The sequence below is a fragment of the Leptinotarsa decemlineata genome, unplaced genomic scaffold (assembly GCF_025532065.1).
Source record: "Leptinotarsa decemlineata unplaced genomic scaffold, Ldec_3_MD MMD2_tig00026354_RagTag_RagTag, whole genome shotgun sequence".
NCBI lineage: Eukaryota > Metazoa > Arthropoda > Insecta > Coleoptera > Chrysomelidae > Leptinotarsa > Leptinotarsa decemlineata.
Genome location: NW_027412702.1, coordinates 11719909 through 11732787, shown reverse-complemented (window position 1 = coordinate 11732787; position 12879 = coordinate 11719909). Strand labels below are relative to the sequence as shown.

Here is a 12879-nt window from a genome sequence, read left to right as displayed (position 1 = left end):
AGTGTAAAGATGGGCAACACTTGTTTGCCGAAATCAGAAAACAACACAAACGCACGGAGTCAACAACAGGAGCCAACCGCACATTTGTGGTTCCAGTTAGAAGACCTAGAATTCCCAGGCTACATCTAACATGACCACGGAGGCAGCTATAGCTACCTGCGTGACATCCGGGTCCAGGATATAATACAAATATAGATTTTATCGAGTGTGCATGATATAATAATAATAATAATAATAATAATAATAATGAATTTATTCAGGCAAAGACATAACATAAACTGTTACAGGCACGAATAATATGTAAAACACATTGATACGATACATTGGTTACAATGATCCTAATTTATTTTGAACAAATTCAAGAAACCCACAAAGGAAATCCTGTGCGTGGGTATACATATCTTCTCAACTTTGATTTCTCATAATCGTTTCAAAATCGATGGATTGATGCTGTACCTACCTATGTAATTGAAATAAATATAAATATGTATATATAAATGATGTAGAAATATGTTAATATGTTAATGTTTAATAATTATTGAAAAAAAAATAAGAAGAATAATATTACGTTTAATTGTGTCCTAATATTGTAAATAATGCAATGTTAGTTATTTTTCAGGTCAATAAGACTATGGATTGCATTGCGCGGTTTACTCATTAACCATTTCCGTACTTTAGACTTGAATAGAGATACCGAGTTGAGTATTTTAAATGAGTATGGCAAAATATTATAAATTTTTGGTGCAAGATATAAATGACATCTCTGTCCTATTGTTTTCCGCATACGGGGTATACTTAGGGAACATTCTTTGTATCTAGTCGGATAACTATGTTCAATGTTTTTGGTGTTATATGCATTTCTGTGTTGGTATAATGCCAGATACAGAACAAATAACTGATGAATATCTAGTACTTCAGCATCTTTAAAAAGCTGATCACTAGAATATCTGTAACCGTTTCCAGTGATCACCTTTAAAATCCATTTTTGTGTGATTTCCAAGTTTCTCATATATAAATTCGTGGCTCCACCCCATACTATGATACCATAAATCAAATGAGTTTGTATTAAGGCATAGTACATTATTTTCAAATGTTTAATATCAAAAAATTTTTTTAAATATCGAAATTTGGGTAAGCAGTATCTTACTTTTTTTATGACATTTTCAATTTGATCGTTCCATTTTAGGTGGCAATCAAGATATATTCCTAGAAACTTAACTTTCTTATCTGATTTAATCAATATCATCTCATCTCCATGTTCAAACTCTATTTTCGTGAATGGGGGTAAGTTCGATTCATAGCTTGTGAAGGGTACATAAATGGTTTTTTTCAAATTTATGGTGAGTAATTTTTTCCTTAGGAAATCTACTACTATAGGAAATGATTTAATGATTTTTTGTTTCAGACTGAACCAGTTACTGTCCTTGAAGAATATAACTGTGTCATCCGCAAATGAACTTATTTCAGCATCTACAGGCAAGTTGAAAATATCATTAATATAAATTAAAAACAGAATTGGACCGAGAACTGTTCCCTGAGGAACACCATATTGAACATTTCTCTCCCCACTCATTATATTTCCAATTTTTACACATTGTTTTCTCTCTTCCAAATAACTTTTCAAAAGTTTATGTGCGTTTCCCCTGAATCCAATGTTTTCTAGGGTTTCTAATAAGTCCGTGTGGCTGACAGTATCAAAAGCCTTCGCAAGGTCAAGAAATATGCATATCGCAGGTTCTTTAGAATCAATAGCTTTGTATATCTTTGAAGTTAGGTTCACGATTGCATCTTGCGTCGACTTTCCTTCCATAAATCCGTATTGGTTTTTTGAGATGACATCGAATTTTTTCAGAAAATCTAAGATTCTTGATTTGATCAACTTTTCCAAAATTTTACTGATGGTTGGTAGTAAAGATATAGGCCGATAATTTGACATTTCCATCTTGTTTCCTGACTTAAATAAGGGTTTGACCACTGCAACTTTCGCAATTTGAGGAAAAATACCTAATTGTATCATCTTATTTGCAATACACGTTATGGGTTTCACTAGATATTCAATACAATTTTTAAAAGTATCCGTTGTGATATTATCAATGCCTGGTGCTTTTTTGGACTTCAACTCTCTGATTACCTTCCTAACTTCATCTTCCTCTACCTCGTTCAAATAGATGGAATTACTCAATCTTTTTGTTGCGATTTTTTTTTCCGGTTTTTTTATTTTATTTGCTAGTTTTGTAGCTACATTTGTGAAGTATTCATTGAATTTTTCCGAAATTATTGAGTTATCATTAATTTTCATTCCATCCGATTCAATTACTATTTTTTCAGAACTGTTTTTTCCTTGAATTTTTTTTACGAACTGCCACATATGTTTGGGGCTATTTTCATTATTTCGTATTTCTTTCCTATAATAATCAGTTTTTGTCTTATCTATTAAACCACTAAGCATATTCTTATATTTCTTATACTCATTTAAAATCACGATATCACCTGGATTTTTTTGTACTTTTTTATATAAATCATTTTTTGTATTCACTGATTTTACTAAACTGTTTGTTATCCATGGACTTCTTTTAACGTCTCTTCTCTTGATTCGAAAAGTATTACTACTCAAGTCTATATAGGAACTTAATTTTTCAACGAATAGATTAGTAATTTTGTTGACGTCATATTCTGACAGAAGTTCATGCCAATTTTCATTTTTCAAAAGTATATTTAGTTTATCGAAATTAATATAAGTTTTAAAAAAAATTTCAGGTTTCGTTTCTTTTATTTCAGATTGAAGATCATAATGAAGCACTTGGGAAAAGTGATCTGACAATGTAGATTTAAAAATTATAGGTTGAATTTTATCAAGGCTATCTTTAGTTTGTATAAAAATGTGATCAATACATGTCTTAGATTGACCTTGTACACGTGTTTCTTTATTTATTAATGAGATATAGCCGTATTCTTGTAATATATTTAGATATTCAACACTGACTTCATTAATTTCGAGTATGTCAATATTCATATCACCAATGATTAATTTGGAGTCAGCATATTGGTTGTCTATCCTAAGGTAAGTTTCCAGCGTACTATTGAAAGCAAGAGGACATGAAGACGGTGACCTGTATACCGATAAGATTTTAAATTTTTTGCCAGTTACTTCAAAGCTAATTTCAACTGCTTTTGTTTTGTTTAAATCTATTATACTGCTATTTGCAGAAAGACACTTTTTTGTATATACAACTACTCCATCGGCCCTATTCAAGTCACCTTCAGAATAAATCATGTCATATTCAGGAATGTTGTATAATTCTGTATTATGCAATTTCCACGATTCAGTTAGAACAATTACATCAAATTTAGTATTTAAATCCATCAACATGATTTGTAATTCATCAAAGTTTTTTTGTAAACTCCGTATGTTGTTGTGAAATATATTTAAATTGCATTTTTTGCATGTATTTATTTGACTGTCCAACTCTCGAATTGTTTCTACCGATTTACAAGTTACTGACACAGCATCAAACATTTTTATATAATCATCCATCACAAATAAATTTATTCCGTAATAATCTAGTAGAAAATACAATAATTACAGTAAAAAAAACTTTAAACTAAATTATTCAATAAACGCAAACGTTATATACAAAAATTTTCAAATATTCGAATATAAGGTTTCACGGTTTCTTCTGAGAACGTGTTGAGATTTTACGTCTTTTTTCTTCTTGCCCCTCTGCCGGAATATCCTCCTCTGCAACTACAGTACCAAAAAACTCTCCTTTTCTCAATTGCTCGTACGTATATGTAACATCATTAATAATCAGCGAGTTATTTTTAATATTAGCTTTGTGGTTTCTGGAAATCGCTTTTTTTCTACACTCGTTCAAAAATTTTCTTTTATTATAATCCTCCTCTGTATAGTCGTATCCAAAAAATATTTTTTTTGATTTCAGTTCCTTGGATAACTTTATGAAACTCGCAATAATTACTTGTTTCTGTTTGTAACTTAACACCTCACAGACAATCGGTCTGGCTTTTCCTACTTCTAATTTGCCAATCCTGTATATATCTCGAAATTCTGTCTGATCACATTCTACATGGAGACTATCATTAATAAGGGATAATACTTTCTCATAGGTATCTTCATTTTCACTCTCATCAATTCCATAAATAACAAAATTACATTTTTTCAGTTCTTTTTTCTAAACTGGTAACTTTATTCCTTAAAGTAATATTTTGAGTTTCTAAGTTTTTATTTTTCACTTTCAGATCTTCAATTTCTGTTATGAGTTCTAATTTTAGGTTTTTTATCTCTTGTTTTATTTCCTTGGTACTATTTTCTATTAACTTGAAAACGGCATCTAGAGAAACACTCATTGCATCCAATTGCTATCGATCGTGAATGTTAATTAGTAGTGCTTAAAATGAATTGACGGACAATCGTCACTCTACACAATTTGTTTACTACTGATAGCTGATAAGTGACAATCTACTGTGCCTACATCTGATATTCTATGCTTCTTTGCATTCCTTCACCTCGTTTTTCTATCAATGAATGTTGTACGATAATGATATTTACTTACAATAGCAATACAGACGACACTTGTTTTTTCAAGCATGCACTTTCTCAGTTCATTTATACACTTCAAAACTAGGTATTTCAAATCTTCAAATTATATTCTATGAAATCCGAACACTTAAGTTATTAATATATTAATACTTCCGGTAGTAACCATACATTAAATGTAGCAATACAGCACGTTGCTACTCGCACGTTAGATGCGAGTAGCAACGTGCAAAGTTATATAAATAAAAAATTAAACAATTTGTGGACACAACACTCCAAAAAGGGGGGGCAAACCGTTGTTGTTGTTGTTGACTCCGTGCGTTTGTGTTGTTTTCTGATTTCGGCAAACAAGTGTTGCCCATCTTTACACTTGGCTGCACCGCGCTGATGAGGCCAATAACCAGAAACACATGTCCGCGGTTTGCCCCCCCTTTTTGGAGTGTTGTGTCCACAAATTGTTTAATTTTTGATTTATATCATGCACACTCGATAAAATCTATATGTATATATATATATATATATATATATATATATATATATATATATATATATATGTTTTTTTTTCTTGATTGATGCAACTAATTTTCCTTTATTTTGAGTATTTCAATAATGAATTCTACAAAAAGGATTTGAAGCTTTATATCTTCTATTAATTATCTGCGAGCGCTTTCGACAGTTAGTAGTTCTGTCATCTTCTGGCACTCCTCAAACTGAACTGGTCATCCTGTTGTCTGTCTCTTTATACGGTCAGAGCGTCTTAACTCAGGTATTTCAGGTACTTTAGGTAAATTTGCCTGTATTTGTTCTGCATCAAGTACTCTTCTTCGTGTTAGATCTTCTCTAGGAATGTGTATGGTTTTGTTTAATATATATCAATATATATCTTTCCTGACAATAATGTCCTCCATGTTTGTGATAGTCTTTGCGAATCGTCTCGCTTGTTAAGACAGTTGGGACGTTTTTCAATTTCGATTGCTTGCCGAATTATCCTAGTCTTGTTGTTTTCGAAGCTTATTGTGTGGCCTGTTTTCTAGTGGTGTTTGAAGAGAGATGATGCTGGATCTGATTTGCGGACAGCTAGTTCATTTCCATAGGCTCTGTTGGAAATTCTTCTATTGGTCTGACCGATGTAACTTCTGGAGCAGTTATAACATGGTATTTCATATATGCCCTTCATTGCGTATCGTGTCCTTGGGTGTTCTTAACATAGTGGAGATTTGGTTGTTGGCTGTGAATACTGTCTTTACGTTATGTTTCTTCAGAATTCGGCTCACTTTGTCAGTAACTCCATGGATGTAGGGGAGAAAAGCTTTTGTCTGGTTGGTCTTTTCCTCAGGTAACTCGTGGGGTGCTGGGGTTTGTGTTTGGGAGAAGGGATATTCATTTTGGTGAAGGGCGGCTGCGAGTTCGTATAGTTACCTGGATCTATTGTGGTTGTCAATGAGTCATATAGAACGATGTATGAGGAAATTCAGAACGGAATTCAGCTGGGCAGGATGATGATGGGACTTGGCATTGAGGTAGCGGTTAGTATGGGTAGGTTTTCGGTAGACCGTGTATGAGAAGGAGTAGTTGGACTTTGTGATGAGAACGTCCAGGAAAGAGTGTAAGGTCAGGGTGTAAGGAGTTGATGTGGTTCAGGAATGCATGAAGATCTTCGGATCCATGTCTATATGACAAAGACGTCATCCGCGTATTGGAGCCTCACGGGGTGCTTCCCAATTGGGGATCCCGCTGTATAAGGGAATGCAATGGAATGTTTGGAATGAGACCTTTTTCACTGTTCATAGTTCTCATGCCACACATTGATTTTTCCAGGCTTTTGAAAGCATCCAAAAATATAGTGTCGATTACCGATTTGAACAATTTTATTCACTTGTGATGCCCTGTTTGGAACCTTTGGCGTAGTGATGAATATTACTATAGTTTAACACCAAACCGTTATTTCAAAACTCAACACGTGTTTCGATCACCAAATGATCATCTTCAAGAAGATCATTAAAACTGAACATGATCATTTGGTGGTCGGATCCCTTGTCGGGGTGTTAAAATAACGGTTTGATGTAATATCAATTTTAGACAGTTTTTATTTATTCTATGGCCATTTTTCAAGGTATGTTGAGCCGGTTGAGCGACACAATTTTTCTGGTTTTCAAAATCGGATATGTGCTACGTGTTCTTCAGAACGAATTTCAATGAATCGCTTACTCTGACCGATATATAATTTTTGTTCCAGTTCTCACACCTTAATTCATATATTTCCGACTTAACATTTTCCAACATCTTGATTTTAGGGTTACTTGACATTTCTTGAAGTGAGCAAGATGTTTCGAAGGTTACATTTACGTTCAACCCTTTGTATGTATCTTGGTTGATACGGAATGATAATGAACTTTGAGTCTATGTCTCTTTGAAAAGTCGAGATATACAAAGATTCCTCCTGAATTGATGTCTCCCAATTGAGTGATCTACATATATTTGAAGAATACCTGTTACTTCCAGGTATGTCCCTGATAACATTTTTCTCAATATCGCACATTTCTTTAATCAAGGGGGGCGTAACAAGTTTATCGACAAGAATGTTTGGACCTGCCGTTTTGTCTATTACTGGAGTTTAATCCCAACACCAAACCGTTATTTTTTGACACCTCGACACTTGTTTCAATCACCAAGTGATCATCTTCAAGAGGAAGATTAAACTAAAGAAATCATCTTCGAGAGAAAGGTTAAACTAATCTTCCTCTTGAACTTGGTGATTGAAACACGTGTCGAGGTGTTGAAAATAACGGTTTGGTGTTGGGATCAAATTACGGTAATAGTCATTACTGCACCAAAGGTTCCAAAACAGTGCATCACAAGTACTGCCGTTATGTGTAATGGAAAATGGTGTCAGATATCTAGAATATATCTGAAAGTACTGGTATTTTACCTGTAGACATCAAATTCTAGATCTTGGTTACTTCGCATCACCAAGACATTCAAAAATGGTAACTCCTCGTTGTTTTCAATTTCATTAGGGGTAATGTTGTTTAAAGTTGAAGCAAAGTCCTCTACTGTTGATTTCTTTGTATCAAAAATCACAAATGCATCGTCTAAATTTCGGATCCAAGTTCGTGGAAAGTAATTTAACCCTTTTTTGTTACCAATTCACATTTGCTCCTGAACAGATTTTGTGTGAAGGGGGACAGTGGGTTTTCCATTGCCGTGCATTCATGCTCTTTGTAGAAAGGGCTGTTGAACTGTAAGCAATTCTGTTACATGCAGATTTTTGTTAATTGTAGCCTTCGATTACACTGAGACCATTGAGCCTTATCATATTCTCCAAATATTCAATAGTTTTGATATAGGGACACTTGGAAACAATACTGAAATCTCTCCATATCACAACTTTACATCCATAACTTTTTTTATGGAATCATGAGAATTAACAGCACTCAAACTCCTTTTCATGAATCACTCTCTTAAAATTTGGGGAACCTTTCACGACAAGTAGAAGTAGAGACCAGATTAATAGTTAGGAATTAGTTTTCTTCTTCTCCTGAAGACGCCAACGTGGTTGGTGAAACGCGCGTTGAGATGACGTTGATGGACGAGGTAACACTTTTTTGTATTGTCTTCAGGTAGGTAATATTTGTTTCAGAAATGAAATCTATAGTTAGGTTGGATTTCAGAAAGCCTTGATTCAGCTCAAAGCTTGGCTAGACTTTTGGAGTTCCCGACTTGGCTGAAATTTGACACATCGCTTTGACTTCAGCTCCGTTTTGAGTACATCCCTTCAACACCATATACCTACTTCAGATTTGCAAAAAATTTTCAGGTTTGATTTCTGATACCCATCTATCCGTAAACAGTGCACATAATCTCAAGCAAGGAAATTTTACTATTTCTTCATCAATTCTCCATATATTAATTTACCATTGGTTGGTAACGGGACTTTGCATACCAAGTAAAATATCATGTAACTCATGTAAATCGAAAGTGAATGATTTGACGGCTACGCTACAAAAATGTACTTTTCAGTTCGATTATGAATTTTTTCCACATATGTATGAACACGATTTATGCCATGTACAATTATCGTAAAGATCAAGTTGGCCGTTATGAGATCGTGATCAGCGTGTCCTTCGGAAGATTCCAGTTTTCTCTTATCTTTAGTAGTAGTTTGAGAGGCGAAAACGAATCGAGTTGCATCATTCTAGGCGCTGGCGCCTCATCTCACTCGTCTGCTTTGAATTACTGTCTCATTAAGATGTTTTTCAGAGATTCATTGTGAACGTGTAATTGAGGTCACTTTTTCTTTGATAATTTTGGTTTGCTAATTATGACAAATTCATTCAAACTTGATGCGCCGGATGATTAGGAACTGTCATCAATTACAAGAAGCTCTTATACAATTGAGGAAGAGTTAATTATTCAGATATATGAATGTGAAACGGTACATCACTACAATGTGAAATAAAGTAATATACAACATCACACATTAAAAAGAGTATAACCCGTCGACGCCACACTCCAAACAAGTTCTTCAAGCCGCGGAAACGTGCATATAATATAATATAATATAATATAGTATGATATGATATGATATGATATGATGTGATATGATATAATATAATATAATATAATATAGTATAATATAATATAATATAATATAATATAATATAATATAATATAATATAATATAATATAATATAATATAATATAATATAATATAATATAATATAATATAATATAATATAATATAATATAATATAATATTATAATATAATATAATATAATATAATATAATATAATATAATATAATATAATATAGTATAATATAATATAATATAATATAATATAATACTATTTGACTTCATGGCCCCCTGTTTTGGGGTTTAGATAATTGAGATATTTGTGGAAGAAGAATGTACAGATATCAAAGATTTGTAAGTACAGAACAACGAAGAGGGAACTTACATAAATTTAAAATCTAACAAATTTTCCGCAATACACTCAGCCCTATTCAGTTCAAGGATAGCACTCATACTGAAATGGAACAATGGAACTCATATACTCGGATCAACTGAATTTGTGGAGATTAGGATGAATGTGGATGCCACAAGACGTCTTTGTTTCTATAAAAGCAGACTGGCATTTATGAAATCATAACTTCAAGCAGTTCAACTCCCAAATTTACATTCAAATGAACTTGTTAGGACTTTGGTAGAATCCAACCTCACACACAAGTCATGAAAATCTTCTCGGAAAGTCAAGCGGCGTTGAAAGCTCTTGGCTCCTACTGAACAACGTCTAAGTTGATAACAAATTGCCAAAAACGACTCTTCTCAATATAGGAGCCAAAAGGCTCCTTAACGAAGCCGATTAGTTTGTATGGTGAGTGGTCTTTCAGGTCAGACGGTAAGAGTACGGCTCTGCTGACCTGATTCGATCCCCAGCGGGGCAGGCACAAAGTATATGCTCTGTTAATGAGGTAGCCGGATAGTCAAGTTGCAAAATTTCCACCTTTATACCCACGACAACCTTCCCATATGAGGGTTTGTGAACGTCAGCTACACCTGACGATGCCTTAGATTCAGCCGTGCAGGGCTTTTTCGCTACTGGTTTTGGTGAATCATCTTTTGAGCGTAAACGTTTGCTAACCTGCTCATGGGGGGTTTGTTCCTCCACCTTTATAAGGTACCCCGCTCTTGAGGAGAAGACTCAGTTGTTTCCTGGCAGCACCACCAAAACTTTTTATAAGGTTCAGTTATTGGATCAGGAGTTGGGGAGTTGAGAAGCTCTCGCTCCTGAACTAAATTTACAGGGAGGTCAGTTGGAGTCGTGAACTCGACATCCATCTCCTCTGTAGACTCCTGAATAAAATTTACAGGGAGGTCAGATGGAGTCGTAAACTAGACATCCATTTCCTCTATAGACTCAGCGTCAGAAAGAATTTTTAAGTTTACTCTGTCCATAAAAGTATCACGAGTAGCTAGGAAAAGAAGATCAATCACGCCAGAGCCCCGCATTACCGTGATTAGGCGATGCTGCGACGAGAGGGTGCCTGGTATCTCGAAGGTTCCGTAGAGAAAGCTGATAGGCTCAGTGTCATTCATCCTCTCGGCACGGATACACACACCTTAGGATTAAGCCATCGTTGGGATGCCATTCAGTTAGGGAATAACAGAACCACAAGTGATCTGTCATTCCCGTATCCAGCGGGGCTGCGTGGAAGCAGGCATCCAATGGTCGGTTTGCTCAACCACTACATCCCAAGCCAATGTATTTTTCGCTATAGTAGTAAATAACCTCATTTCAACCATCGATTATGCAATTGAAAAATGCTTATACTCAACCATCTAGACATCAGATGAATCTATGACAGCAATCGTGAACATACTCCAACAAACAATAAATAACCTTTCTAACCAAGCTCACCGTATCGGGATCAAATTTTTCACATTTTTGTCAGTTTATGACAATATATGATGAACTCTGGCTAATTTTGTATGATAAATCAATAGAGATTGTCGCCAACATGAAATATTTAAAATTTATCTTCGATAAAAAAAACTCTACTGGAAATACTGATTATTCCTAAGTTGGACTGTCTGTGGACCAAATCAATTCGTGACTGGCTGTAATATAAATGAATTCATTATGTGGTTGCAGTCGGATTGGTAGGGCTGTTACATAGAAGACTCTTCTTTATCTGTCAAGCTTTCGGAAATGTATTATCTTCGTCAGATTCATATGAGTAAAATTTTGACAGACATGTGGGAAAATTCTGAATACTAAACTGTATCCATCGAACAAACAAATTAACCCAAACAAAGATTTACGCGTGATCAAAGCATTATCACCATGCACATTTGCATCTATTGGGTGGAATAAACAAGCCTAATTACACTGGCCAATCAAATTTGACTGCAACCGGCTGGCGGAATTCATGTTACAGTGTCGGAGTGGTAAGTTACTAACGCCTGTGGTGTGTACATATACGGCATTTAAAAGTTCACAATTTTCAAAATGTCAAGTACTGATACGGCTAAAGAAACTGCTAGTTTGTGTCCCTACACTCCACTTGAAAAAATTTCCTATACCCAGCTGCATATTATTAGAAATAATTGGTCCTTCCTTAGTGCTACTCTGTACAAGCAGCCTTGTCTGGAAGATCACGTGCACTATGCACGATAATGTTTTTTGAGCACTCCGGTGTTCAGATGGACAGAGTATAGGCGATTTTCTCTTATCGTTCCCATATTCATATATTTATACTCAGAGGAAACCTGAGCAAAATTAGGCTTTTTTAGGAAAAACTTAGCTGTAGGCAATGCGATACGGGGGCAGAGACAGCTCTTAATTTCACACGGAAAAATCACACCAGCGCCTCCACGCCGAGAGTTTATGACCTAGCACGGAATTGTCCCAGTCGATGCAAATGTATTTCATAAATTACCATTATCACAGTAGCAGGTTCGTAGTTCATCCACCGGTTGAATAATTCTCTCTCCTAGCCATGAACTTATGTAAATGCCTTTCTATTCATAAAAGTAGAAATTCAAATCCATAGATGGAAATTCGAACACAAAAGAATTAATAATGTCAGACTCGGTTCATGTTAACACGCATTTCAAAACATGTGAATACATTATTAGCCAGTCGGTGGACTGTCTTCGGTTTCCTTGATGGTTCGTCATTAATATTGAGACTCCTGATTGTTATACAGGGTTGAACGAAACTTGCATTCCAACTAAAATTATTTCCATTTGATTCGTCACTTTATTACAAAATGATACACGCAATATATTATTGTATGTTGCCCTTATAAGTTTTCCAATAAGTTTGACGACTGTGTCAAGGAAGAGATACATACCTACTGAGGAAGTGAATAATTGGAAATAAAATTTGAAATATTAACTTTTTTCCACGTTCCTACCTACAAGGGCCTGACAAATGCGACTGTCAAAAAATAACTACTTCTCCGAATAATACTTAGACAGATATTGAATTATATTCAACAGACATTTGTACAAGTTTTTCGTCGTGGTATTAGTCGAAGAAGTAGTTGGTTTTTGGCATTTACGAGATCCTACTGTGTAGGAACATTGGGAGAGGCAATTATTTGAATTTAAATTTGCAATATTTATGTATTTATGCAAATTATAGTGAAACTACGTCTTCTGATATCATCTAACTATGGTAGAAATAAATTCATAGCGAAAACCATTTTTAAAATTAAGGTTTCATTTACATGCTCTGAAAAATAATGAACTTTAACTAAATCCATGAATTCTTGTCATTACACAATTATATGATATAAAAGCTTATCGCGAGACTAA

The 12879-nt window shown here is 34.5% G+C and overlaps 1 long non-coding RNA gene across 1 annotated transcript; it reads left to right on the top strand.

Annotated features, from left to right (window-relative positions):
- Positions 1 to 220: 220 nt before the first annotated feature.
- LOC141486367 (uncharacterized) lies at positions 221 to 2913 on the top strand. Its single transcript, XR_012467807.1, has 2 exons — positions 221 to 1476; positions 2779 to 2913. It is a non-coding gene; the product is annotated as an uncharacterized lncRNA (long non-coding RNA).
- The last annotated feature ends 9966 nt before the right edge of the window (positions 2914 to 12879 follow it).